The sequence below is a fragment of the Tupaia chinensis genome, unplaced genomic scaffold (assembly GCF_000334495.1).
Source record: "Tupaia chinensis unplaced genomic scaffold, TupChi_1.0 Scaffold000392_1, whole genome shotgun sequence".
Taxonomy (NCBI): Eukaryota; Metazoa; Chordata; class Mammalia; order Scandentia; family Tupaiidae; genus Tupaia; species Tupaia belangeri.
In genome coordinates, this window is record NW_006159894.1 from 5,619,927 (window position 1) to 5,634,198 (window position 14,272).

Below are 14,272 nucleotides of genomic sequence, written 5' to 3' on the forward strand. Positions count from 1 at the left end.
GTGGCTAGAAAGTCCTAGAGGATGGAGCCAACATCTATCTAGTCTCTGGTTCTGTGTTACAACCAGGCTGAGGAAAGTGGAAAGGAAGGCAGGTACATGCAATAGGAGAGAGCTGGGAGCCACATCTTACTTTTTTAACTAGCTCTCACAGAAATAACCCCTTCCTCCTACAAAAGGAAGAACTCACACTCTCCTGCAAAACAGCAGTAATTCCTGTATGTGGGCAGTACCCCATGACCCACCATCACATTGGAGACAAATCATATCCAAACCATAGCAGATATCTATATCCTCCTTCCTTTGCTTCTCTTTTCTTTCTTTCTCTTTTACTTCCTTTCTCTTTTACTTTTCACCTCCTCACAGGGTGAGGACTGGGAGGACATTTCTAACCCAAATTCACATGCCTTGTGGGACGTTTTCTCTTTAAGTGACAAAAATTGTAGATAGTTGTAGATATTCATGCTATATAACTTGATGTTTTGATATATGTATAGATTGTGGAATGACTAAATTGAGTTAATTAACATATCCATACTTAACTTTTTGTTCTGGTGAGAACCCTTAAAGTCCACACTCTCAGCAATTTCAAGTATACAATACATTGTTATTAACTATGGTCAACACGTTGTACAATAGATCTCTTGAATTTATTTCTCCTAATTGAAATTGTGTATGCTTTGACCAGCATCTCCCTGATATCACCTCTCCTCTAAGACCCTGGTAACTCCCATCCTATTCTCTGCTTCTATGAGTTCAACATTTTCAGATTTCCCATATAAGTGAGATCATGAAGTTTCAGTCTTCCTGTGCCTGGTTTATTTCATTTAACCCATATCATTTCAAGATATCTCTTTTTACTTAGATCATGTAAACTCAGTGTCTAAGGTTTGTAAGTAAGAAAGTTGACTAATATGAAGTAGATTCCATTTGTAAGTAAAATTATTAAGGCCAATCATGTATTTACTATTGTCCCTAATAATATGCTAAATACTTTACTGGATTATCTTCTTAAATCTTCCTAACAACCTTATAAGGTAAATAACCTATTTTATAAAGGAGATCACCAAAGGGCAACAAGGTAAATTACTGTGCCCAAGGCTATGTCTACATTGGAACCTTGACTACAAAATATAAGCATTGCTTATATGTCTAAGAATCACATACTAAGAACCTCCAGAACTACTCCCCAAAGCTTGCTTTTGGGGTACAGTGGGAAGAGTACATTTGTCTGATCCTCAGCATGCTTAGGTGTGAGTCTGTACTGCCTTTAAAATTGGCCCTGAATTGGACCAGCAGTTAGTGTAATGGCTATGTCGCTGGACTCCCACGTAGTCGACCGCGGTTCGAGTCCCGGACCCGGTGGCTTAAACTCACGCCGGGCGCGTGTGCGTACGTGCCCAAGATCCCGAGAGGAGAATGGAGAAGGGATTGCGGCGTGGCCATCCCCCCTGGGGGGTGATTTCCTGCTTTCTATCTCTCTGTCTCTCTCTGTCTGTCTGGCGAGCGCACGCGCCCTATAGCAAAAACCTCTCACAAAAAAAAAAAAAAATTGGCCCTGAATTGACACTGTGCCCAAGGCTATGTCTACATTGGAACCTTGACTACAAAATATAAGCATTGCTTATATGTCTAAGAATCACATACTAAGAACCTCCAGAACTACTCCCCAAAGCTTGCTTTTGGGGTACAGTGGGAAGAGTACATTTGTCTGATCCTCAGCATGCTTAGGTGTGAGTCTGTACTGCCTTTAAAATTGGCCCTGAATTGGACCAGCAGTTAGTGTAATGGCTATGTCGCTGGACTCCCACGTAGTCGACCGCGGTTCGAGTCCCGGACCCGGTGGCTTAAACTCACGCCGGGCGCGTGTGCGTACGTGCCCAAGATCCCGAGAGGAGAATGGAGAAGGGATTGCGGCGTGGCCATCCCCCCTGGGGGGTGATTTCCTGCTTTCTATCTCTCTGTCTCTCTCTGTCTGTCTGGCGAGCGCACGCGCCCTATAGCAAAAACCTCTCACAAAAAAAAAAAAAAAATTGGCCCTGAATTGACAGCATGAGAAACAGAAGGCCACTAATAACCATTAATCACTGCAGTGTTGAAAGGGGATCAAGCTCTCAGAACCAATAATTATACTAGAAGTCAATTAGAGCAACCTGGAAACACAAACAAACAAACAAACAAACAAAAAACATGAAAATGCAATGAAGATGCTCAAAAGAAAATAAAGCAGCAGGATTGATTTCTTCTCAAATACCAAAGCTCCTGATCAAAGAAGGATGTCAACACCACCTCACAGGCTAGAACACATAAGATGTCTTATGACATCTTGTATCAGATTTAGTCGTGTAGATGCTAATTGTTATTGATTTTGTAATTCTTTTTTCTTATTTTGGACAACAATGTTCCCAAGTTTTGAGCATTCCTTAGGTACTATACAGACTCTTGGTTCCTGACACTGTGCCTGTGTCTGACAGAACAGTCCTACATGGACTTGCCCAGGGCTCCCACCTGCAAGCATGGTGACAACAGCACATGGAGTACCAAACAAGAACTAGCATCTATATCCTGTCTCCAGATCTCCTCTCATACCATTCCCAGCTGTCTTCCCAATCCACTCCCCAGCAAATAGCAAAGTCAGAAATATGGCACACCCTCCTGCCAGACCTAACAAAAAGTGTTCTCCCTCTTTTATGCATCTGTAAAGTCTTTGGAATGCTATAAAACTGCAATGATCAGAATTCCCATGGTGAGTGAAATGTCGCTTTATGGGTCACCTGGGTGGTTAGACGCTGAAGAGCATTTGCCTGGGGACAGAGACGACAATCTGTTCCCAAAGTAGATAATTCCCACTGAGTTCAGTCTCCTGCAGCACCTTAATCTTGCCCAGACAAAGGGGAGGAACAATTCTCAGAGTAGAAATAGCAATATTCTGTACCTCTTCACATGTCCTATCTTATAAAGCCATCACTCTTCTCCAGGGACCCACATGGGGCCTGAGTCATTGAATGGGAATGAAGTGTGATAATATTCTGTGGGGTACCCTTGTCCATCTGTCTTTCTCTCTCTCCTTCTCTGTTCTTCTCTCATGAAAGAAATAAACTATAGAAGACATAATAGAGTCCATATATTCTGGTTTGGAAAATCTCCACTTGCTGCTACTGATCTATAGACAATAATAACATAATATTGTGGTAAAGAAAAATGGAGTTTTGCTTCACATAGACTGGTTTGAAAACCCAGTCCTATAATTTACTATCTCTGTGACCTTTCGCAGGCTATTTAACCTCTCTATGCTTCTGTAATTTCCACTCGTAAAATGAAAATAAAATGAGATAATAAACATAATACATTTATTAGAGTTTACTTTTATAATTATATAAGCATCAATATTTTTCACCAAGATTTGTTATTCAAATTTTTTCTCTATACCTCTTTGCTCTTCTTTTCTCCCCAGATCTAGATACAAGTTCACAGAAAGGACCACAAAAAGAGGACTGTAGGAAATTCTGGTGTTCGGGATTGATGTAACATGATTTTAGTGCCACTAGTGGCTTGTCATTCTTTGTGGACATATTATCTTCTGTCCTGGATTAAAAAATGATTCTAGGGACCAGCAGTTAGCATACTGGATATGTCGCTGAACTCCCACGTAGCCGACTGCGGTATGAGTCCCAGACCCGGTGGCTTAAACTCATGCCAGGCACATATGCGTGCATGCCCAAGATTCTGAGAGGAGAATGGAGAAGGGATTGTGGGGTGGCCATCCCCCCTGGGGGGGGGGTGATTTCTCACTTTCTGTCTGTCTTTCTGGCGAGTGCACGCGCCCTAGAGCAAAAACCTCTCCAAAAATAAATAAATAAATAAATGATTCTAAACTATGCTCTAAACTGTGCTCCATGCAACAGTTTTCCATAAGATGTTCCAGGAAAAGAATGATCATATGGTCAAGTATGTTTACAAACATGTACTTATACAGGTTGCTAACCGTGGAACTTCTCAGAGATTATCTTAGTTCACATGCTTTGCTGTAATAAAAATACCATACAGTGGATGGCCTATAAACTCAGAAATTTCTTCAACTTCTTTTAAAATTTGCCAGAGGGCACATATGCACACTGGGGAGAGAAACAAGAAAGCACCCTCCATAAGGCATGGTCACACCGTAGTTCCTTCTCTATGTCTCCATCGTTTCAGAATTGTGGGCATATGCATACATGCACCCAACTTGTTTTTCAAGCTGTTGGGTCTGAGACTCAAACCTCATGATCAGCCATGTGAGATCCAGTCACCTTAACCACCATGCTGCAGTCTGGTCCCACAGACATTGATTTCTAATGATTCTGGAGCCAGAAAAGTCCAAGGTCAAGGAACTGGTAGATTCAGTACCTGGCAAGAACTCACTTGCTGGTTCATAGAAGGCTGTCTTTTCCCTGTATCCTCATGTGGTTTAAAAGGGCAAGGAGCCCATAGGGTCACTCTTACAGGGGCATTAATCTTATTCATGAGGGTCTTCCTTCATGAGCTAATCACTTCCCACAGGTGATACTGATGACCCCAACCCTGCACAGACCTGGGCTAATGTGTGTGTCTTAGTTTTTGCAAAAATTTTAAAAAGTAAAAAATAAATTACAAATTTTAAGAGGAAAAAAACTTACAGAATAAGAATATAAACAAAGAAAATATTTTGTATAGTTGTACAATATGTTTATGTTTTAAGCTAAGTATTATTACAAAACAGTGAAACAGTTAAAAAAAATTTTAAAGTTTATAAAGTAAGAAAGTTTCAAGATGCCAGAAGGTGGCAGAGTGGTAAAATGCAATATTCTCCAAGGCTGATTGTCATGGGAAGGTTCTGAGTTTATATCCAGAGACCTCCCTGAATACACCAGACATGTGCATGCCCATGATATGAGCTCGGGGGTGGAGTGTAACATCAAGACCATGTTGGGGTGCTGTCTATCTTTTTCTCTCTCTCACTTATGAAAAAAATAAATTTTTTAAAGTTATAATAAGCTAAAATAATTTGTTATTGAAGATTTTTTAAAATAAATAAAGTGTGGCCTAACTGTACAGTGTTTATAAAATCTATAGTAGTTTACAGTAATATACACATTGACAGTCAGATCAAATCCAGTCCTGTATGCTATATTTATGGTAAGTGTCCTACATAGGTATACCATTGTTTTTTATCTTTTATAGTATATTTTTACTGTACCTTTCCTATGTTCAGTATGTTCGGTTATACAGAAACTTACCACTGTGTTTCAATTGCCTACAGTACAGTAACATGCTGCTACTACTTACAGCTCCATAGCCTAGAACCAATAGTCTAGGACTATACTACTATACCATATGTGCCGAGTCTACGCCATCTAATGACTAGCCTCTGTATTGAACAATTCATGGTTCATAAGTATACTCTAGGATGTTAGCACAATGACAAAATCATCTAATGATGCATTTCTCAAATCATATCCTCATTGTTAGCAACGCATGACTATATAACTATGATGATCACATTCAATGAAAATGGCCTGAATACACAAATTAAAAGAATTATTAACTGGAAAAAAAAATCCACAAAACCCAGTTATGTCCTGTCTCCATAAAACAATTTTAACATAAAGACATAGACTGGTTACCTGTAAAAAGATGTAAAAAACAAGCACTAAGCAAACAAAAGCTTCAGTAGTTATTTTGGTATGTGAAAAAGTAGACTTCAGAGCAAGAAAAAATTCCCAGAGATATAGAGAAATTACAAAATGATAAAATGGTCAAATTATCCAAGAAAACATAACAGCCTTAAACATGTTTGCTTCTAAAAATAGACCTTCAAACTATATGGACCAAAAACTGATAAACTAAAAAGAGAAATGGACAAACTCACAAATATAATTAGAGACTTGATCACTTCTCTCAATAAGCAATAGAAAATTGGCAAAGATATAGAAGAACTTAAAACCACTAGACCAGCGTCATAGCCTTGTGGTTAAAGGGAACCAGCTTCTAGGACCAGTAGTTGGTGTAATGGCTATGTTGCTGGACTCCCATGTAGTCAACCACGGTTCAAGTCCCGGACCCAGTGGCTTAAACTCATGCCGGGCACATGTGCGTGTATGCCCAAGATTCCAAGAGGAGAACAGAGGAGAAGAGATTGCGGCATGGCCATACACCCCCGGAGGGTGATTTCTCGCTTTCTATCTCTCTGTCTCTCTCTGTCTTTCTGGCAAGTGTACGTGCCTTATAGCAAAAAACTCTCCAAAAAAAAAAAAGTGGGGAACCAGCTTCCATATGACCAATCACGATTTTAATCCCATCACTGGTAACTTGAAAAACATGCTGCATGGCTGTGTATGTACCCCAAACCCTGACAGAACAGGAGAGAAGGGATTCAGTGCCCTGTTGAGAGATGCTTTCTCCCTTTCTGTCTCTCTGGTGAGTCAAATGCCCTCTAGCAACTAAAAACAATTTTTAAAATTAAGAAAAGAAGAACTTGAAACTACCCATCAGGCCAGTCCTGGCTTCGTGGTTAAGGCAGCTGGATCCCATGTGGCCAACTGCACAGTTCCAGTCCTGGGTCCTAGGGCTTGGGAAATATATCAGGTGTGTGTACATGAATGCGCAGAATCCCAAACGTAGGTAGAGGTGGAGGCAAAAGGATTGTAGCACACTTTCTCACTTTCCCTTTCTCTTTCTGTCTCTAGTAAGTGCACATGCTCTCTTACAATTTGAAAAAAAAAAAAAAAAAAGATGACATGGAGGTTAATGCAGCTGGATCCCACATGGCTGACTGAGCAGTTCAAGTCTTAGATCCAGTGGCTTGAAAATCATGTCTGGTGAGTGAATGTTCATGTGTACTGAAAATTCCTCTAGGGGAATGGAGAAAAAGGGATTATGGCATGGACATCCATTCTGGGGGATGATCTCTCTCTCTCTCTCTCTCTCTCTCTCTCTTTCTCTCTCTCCCTCCCTCTCCCTCTCCCTCTCCCTCTCCCTCTTTCTCTCTCTCTTTCTCCCCAGCAAGTACATGTGCCTATAGCAAAATTTTTTAAAAATATTATTTTTTTAAAATAATAATACTAAAGGGAAAAGGGAAACGGTGGTTTAAAAAAAATCTATCAACCAACTAGGTACCATTGATATTTATACATTAGTCTATCCACTAACAGCAAAATTCTTATATTCTTCATAATCTTTTCAAGTGCACATATCCTGTATCATAAAACAACCCCTAATGTAAAACAATTGAGTCGTACATAGTATGTTCTGATTATAGTGGAATTAGACTAAAAATCAATAACAAGAAGATACCTGGGAAATGCCAAAGAGCCAAATTAAATAACCCACTACTAGGCTGGCGTTGTACATTACCACGTGGCACAGTGGTAATGTACAACACAATCAATGCAGATCCCTGTGGAGGTCATAGGTTCAGCTCTCTGGTGGACCTTACATGTCGGGTACACATAGGGATGATCCAAAAGCCTGATAGTTGGAAAGGCTGGAGGATTGAGCATGAGACCCCATTAAGGATGCCTATTTGTCTCTCTCTTTCTCTCTCAGTCTCTCTCTGTATGTGTCCCTCCTTCTCATGAAAGAAATAAACTTTTTTTAAAAATTAGAAATAGAATGAAATAAATTACATATTATTGAATGATCCACAGTTCAAAGAGAAAGTATTGAGGGTAATTTTTAAATATTCTAGGCTGAATAAAAATGAAAATACAATACATCAAAGTTTGTGAGAATGTAAGTAAAACAGTATTTGGAAAATATTTTTACACTATGAATTATTTATATTTTAAAAAAGACTAATCTTACATTAGTAATAAAGCGTCCACCTTAAGAGAGAACAAAATAAGAAAACAAGCAGAAAGAAAAAATAATAAAGATGAGAGTGGAAATCAGAAATGAAGTAGGAAACAGCATAGCAAAATTAAATCAAAAGCTTTTCTTAAAAAAAAAAAAAAATTCTAAAAATCTCTGCTCATTACCAAAGAAAAAAAGGAAAAAGAGCACCATTGGTGTGCTATCAGTATAGACATCACAGGCTTTAGAAGGTTAGAAGGATAACAAGAGAATATTACAGACAACTCTATCCACATACATTTGAAAACTCAAATGAAAGGGACCATTTCTTAAAAGCCACTAACAGCTGTGTTTGCTATGAAAATATTTAGATTAATTAAGGTCTTTAGTAATTCAATAAAATGTGGGGAGAAAACAGTATAGAAAGCAAACATAGATACCAGAGACAGTGAGGGAGGAGAGTGGGAGATGGCAGAGGGTAAGAGATAGGGAATCAAGGATGGGGGAGAAAAAGCAAAACATACAGAAAACAAGAAATGGAAAATTATTTGCTGACAATAACATGTTTGTTGATGTGCTTGATTGAGATAATATACAGTGTACTCTAGATGGAAAATCTCATTTTGTATGCTGTAATGATGTACAGTGAATGAATGCAAATAAATAAATTTAAATTAGAAAAAAAAAAAGCCACTAACTACCAAAAGTTCCCCAAGAGGAAAAAAAATATTAATCTGAATTACTCAATAGTTATTAAATAAATTGAATTTATAGTTAAAAACCATTAAGAATATAAAACACCAAACACAAATGGTCTCAGTGGTAAATTGTATCAGACTTTTAAAGAAGTATTATTACCTATTCTACACAATCTTTTATAGTAAATAAAAGAGGAAAAAACATTTGCTAACTCATTTTATAAAGCCATAGTACCCTGATACCAAAGGCAAAGAGAAGAAGGTCATAGACCAACATAACTCATGTATATGGATGCAAGAATGCTCTGCAACACATTAGCAAATTAAATCCAGCAATATATGGAAAGAAAAATGTATCACAATCATGAATATAGGATCTATTCCAGAAATGTGTCATTTAAAATTTTTAACTTGAATGATATAATTCACCATAGTAAGAGGCTAAAGAAGAAACACCACATGATCATTCTTGGGTGACCAAGAGACAAAAAAAATTAACAAAAAAATTTAAAAATTCAACCTTATTCATGCCAGGCACATGTGCATGCATGCCAAAAATCCTGAGAAGAGAATGGAGGAAAAAGGGATGGCACCATGGCCATCCCACAGAGGGTTGTGGGATTTCTTACTTTCTGTCTCTGTCTCTGGCAAGTCCACAAGCCCTATAGCAAACATCTCTCTCTAAAAAAGAATGGAAGAGAAAACTTTAACCTTAATTCATGATTAAAAACACTCAGCAAACTACGAATAGAAGAAAAGTTTTCTGACTTCATAAAATGCCCCTACAAAACCCTACAACTGACATCATCTTTAATGGTGAAAGAATGAGTGATTTTCTGTGCAACACTGGGAAGAAGGCAAGGATGTTCACTCTCACCACACCTATTCAACAGTGTACTGAAAGTTCGAGCCAGTCTTATAAGGATCAAAACTGAGCAAACAATTCAGAAAGAAGAAACAAACCTGACCCTGGTTGCAAATTACCTATTTTCTATCTACGTACAAAAAATACCAAGGAGGGACCAGCAGTTAGCATATTGGCTATGTTGCTGGACTCCCACGTAGACCACCGCAGTTCAAGTCCTGGATCCGGTGGCTTAAACTCACGCTGGGTGCATGTGCGTGCGTGCCCAAGATCCCCCAGAGGAGAATAGAGGAGAAGGGATTGTGGCGTGGCCATCTCCCCTGGGGGGCGGGGGTGGGGAGGTGATTTCTCGCTTTCTATCTCTCTGTTTCACTCTGTCTTTCTGGCGAGCACATGCGCCCTATAGTGAAAACCGCTCCAAAAAAAAAAGGAAAGAAAAAAAAAATCCCAAGGAAGCTATGAAGACACTCCTGAAACTAGTAAGTCCAGTGAGGTTGCAGAAACCAAGGAAGGTCAATTTATAAAAAGCCTACTATGTCTCTGTATACTGACAACTGGCAATTAGAAACTAAAATTTTAAATTTCAATAAAATAATAAGTATAATAAAATTACAATATTTCCAAAAAATACTTAAATGTAGATCTAAAACCTTGCAGATAGTCAATGCTTTGAAAACTACAAAATGCTGATAAAAGAAATCAAACACTTGAATAAACAAATACAAATATCAAATTCATGAAATGGAACACTACAAATAAATAGTTAAGATGTCAATTTTTTTCTAAATTTATCTTAAAATGTTTATAACTTTAGTTGGGATCTCAGTAAGCTGTCTATGTACACGCAAAAAAAAAATCAAGGAATTAGAATGAACAAAAATTCTGATGAAAAACAAAACCAGAGGACTAGCACTATTAAATTTTAAAGCTATAAGAATTAAGACAATGTGTTCTTTAGTGAAAGGACAAACACACAAGTCAAATAACATGAAATAGACAGCACAGCAATAAACCTACACAAATATGGTCAATTGATTTCTGACAAAAGTATAAAAATAATTCAGTAAAGAGAGAATAGTCCTTTAACATATCATGTTGAAACAACTGGTCATATATATGCAAAAAGTGAACCTATACTTGTAATTAATATCTTAATAAAAAATAAAACCACCAAAAGCAGATCAGAGGTCTTGAAATAAAATTATAGAACTTTTAGAAAAAAATTATGAACTTTGATTAGCAGAGTTTTTCCACATGATACTGAAACAAAATTCATAAAAAGCATAATTGATAATTTGACTTCATCAAAATTGACACTGTAAAGAAACTCAAAAGTTAAGCCACAAAATGAAGCAAAATATTTGCAAATCACATAGAAAAGATTCATTCCCAAAATATACATATGTATATTTTTTTATCCTAAGAGATTCTGCTATAGGGCATATGCGCTTGCCAGAGAAACGAAGAGAGACAGAGAGACAGAAAGCAAAAGTGAATAGCTATGCCGCAATCCCTTTTCTTCCATTCTCCTCTCTGGATTTTGGGCACACCTGCTTGGCTCAAGCCACTGGGTCCAGGACTTGAATGCAGTCAACCATGTGGGAGTCCAGCACCTTTACTACTGTTCCACTTGCTGGCTTCCAGGAAATATATATCCTTATACTCTTATAATTTAAGAATAAAAACACACAACCCAATTTTTTAAATGGGTAAATAATTATTTCAATATATAGTTCACTAAAGAAGACATGTTGATGGCAAATAAACACATGGGAAGATGTTGAATGTCATTAGCCCCTAAGGAAACAAACTAAGGTCACATTAAAATCATTTATGAGGGGCCAGATTTGTGGTTTGATAGTTAAAGGAGTCAGATCCTACGTGCTTAATCATGATTCTAATCCCAACCTGAGTAGCTTGAAAATCATAAAAGACCACAGTCCTCCTCTTATGGAAATGGACACTTGCTCTCTCTATTGAAGTAGCTGGGAAGGGGAAAAATGCTCAAAAAATATAAAGTGCAACATGAGCACTATATTGCAAGCTATGCCAAGGTTACACAAGTTATACTTGTTACTGCTCAAAGTTTAATTGCTTCATTTTTATTTTAAAAGAGGACACTGAATGATGATATTTGTCATATGATTTATTTGAAAGATGTAAATAACATATACAGATTTGTATGTGATGGGATGGGAAATATTCAAATTCTAGAGTTTTTGTTCAAGAAAGATAATGACTGTTTATAGGAAAAACTAATAAATAGTTGTGTTTGCCCATTAAAAAATATATACTGGGTACATATGCATTCCCAGGATGGAGAAAAGATTAAGAAATTGAGGTGTGACCACACCCCATTGTAGGATGATTTTCCCTTGCCCTCCCTGTCTTTTTGACAAACACACATACCCTCTGGCAATTAAAAATAAATCACCTATGAGAAGTGTTAAGATTTAAAATAAAAAACAACTTACAATACCAAATGCTAGAGAGAATTGGAGCACATAAAACTCTCATGCATTGGTCTACCAGAAATTGCACAGCATATTAAAAAATATATTTGTCAGCTTCCTAAATAGTGAAACATATACTTATGTGAATTCAGAATTCGGCTCCTGAATATTTTTCCTAGAGAAAGAAAAACTTATATTCATACAAAATCCTGTGTGTAAATGTATATGGCAGTGGTATTCACAATTATCAAAACCTGGAAATAAACCAAATGTCCTCTTGTTCTTTTTTTTTAAGTAGTTTTTCTACCGTTGGGCATATGCTCTTAACAAAGAGAGGCAACACAGTGAGAGGGAAAATGAGAAATCACCCCCTAGAGGTGGATCGCCATCCCTTCTCCTCCATTCTCCTTCCAAGGTCTTGTGCATGCATGCACGCACATGCGCCTGATGTGATTTTGAAACCACCAGGTCCAGAACTCAAACTATGTCCAGCATGTGGGAGACCAGCAACATAACTGCTACACCATCTGCTGGCCCACCCAAATGTTCTTTAATGAATAGGTGAATAGACTAAGTGTGAACATCCATGAAATAAATATTACTCAACAATAAACACACCTATAACATGAATAATATCTAAGAAAAATAATATGAAGGAAGCCAATGTCAGGGACATACTGTATAAATCTACTGATATGATATTTTGGAAAAGTAAAACTACAGCGAAAAAGAATAGAGAGAGGGGTTGCCAGGGATTGTAGTTAAGGGAAGTGATGTCTACAAATGGGAGGAGGGAATTTGGGGTGGGTGATGGAGCTGGTTATGTATCTTGATTGTAGGGGTGTCTAGATTAATCCATACTTGTGTCAATATTCATAAACTCTGTACCAAAACATAATTTTATAGTATGTTAATATAAGAAGAAAAGATAAAACCAGTGGAGAAAACTAGAGTTGATTTCTATTTTTTGAGGTGATTTTTATGCCTACACACCCACAACCTCGATTATATATACATCTATTTTTATCTTACTTTTTAAACTGAAAAGCAATATTTTATCTTGGGATTTTTATAGTATCTCCTTTTCTCAGAACTAGAAGTTCCTGCATACATTGGACCAGCATGTTTTTCTTCAAAGATCTTTTTTAGAACACACACTGCATTTTGCTTGAATTAGAAAAATACATTGAATCCAGACAGAATCAAAAACTATACTGGGCATGAGCAGTTCAAGATTTTCTGTGGTAATCATGAGCTTGTAAGAGACACAAGGGACACTCAGCAGCCTACAAGCATCATCATCGTTTCTCACTGCTCACTTCCTATCAGAAAACCAGTGTTGTCTGAGCTACTGTCCAATAACTATTTCAAATTTCTCTTGGAGGTCTCTAAACAAAAACTACGAACATTTAAGTTGAATTCTAAATTTTTCCATTATGCATTTAAATAGTAACAGAATGAATTTTTCAGCATGTCGCAAATATTGACATTTTCTAACAGAACCATTAGATTCCCTTTTAAAATCCATTTGATGAGATTTAATACCATAGTGATTTAGGCCCTAACATCATTTATTTAAAATGCATAAACAATCTCTTTTTTAATAGAAAGAAATTTTATAATTGATTCAGCTCATTGAAATCATATTTTTATTCTACTCACTCCAGAATCTTACCCTAGTATATTGACTTAAAGATGGTTTTTTAATGCTCATAATATTGCTGTTTTCTACAATGTGGATTTATTAATGTCATTCACTTTCCAAATTTGATTTCAGGCTAGAAATAAAATTAAAAGTCTACTGATACTCTTTTCATCATTCGTGAAGAAGTTTATCAAAATGTAACATCTTTATGTTTTTCTTTTTGAGTACTGCAGAGAAGAAGGAGAAAGCATCTCCTTGGTCATGCTTCAATCACTTCTCCATTTCTCCCATCATGTCAGTGTTTTTCATGCCTTCAAGGCCAGGATTTGAACCACATGGTTGGCCATGTGGGATCTGGCTCCTTAATCACCAGACCATAGAGCCAGTCTGCATCTACAATAGAACTAGGAGTCATTTCCCACTGTAAGGGCCAGGAGCAGAATCAGTCAATCAGTGATCCACTGGGTAACCAACCTGAAGAATTAAGCTTAAATTTCTCTGACTCTGGGAATCTGCTTTCCATCATTTGGTTTAGTAGCCAGGCCTCCTGTCTCCTACATGCCCCTGAGATGGAATGGAAGCGCAGATACATAGGCCTCTCTTGGAACAGAGACCAGGGGAAGGCAGACATTCACACATATTCTCACAGGGCGGGAGCCGCTCCAAGGCTCTAGCTTCGCTCATGTCCCACTGAAAAAGATTGACCCTTCCCTTCTCCCAAATATCTTATTTCTTGTTTCCCTCTTCAAAAGAAAAGACAATCCAGAGGAGAAGTAATCTTGGCCTTCGAAGGGTTTTCTAAATG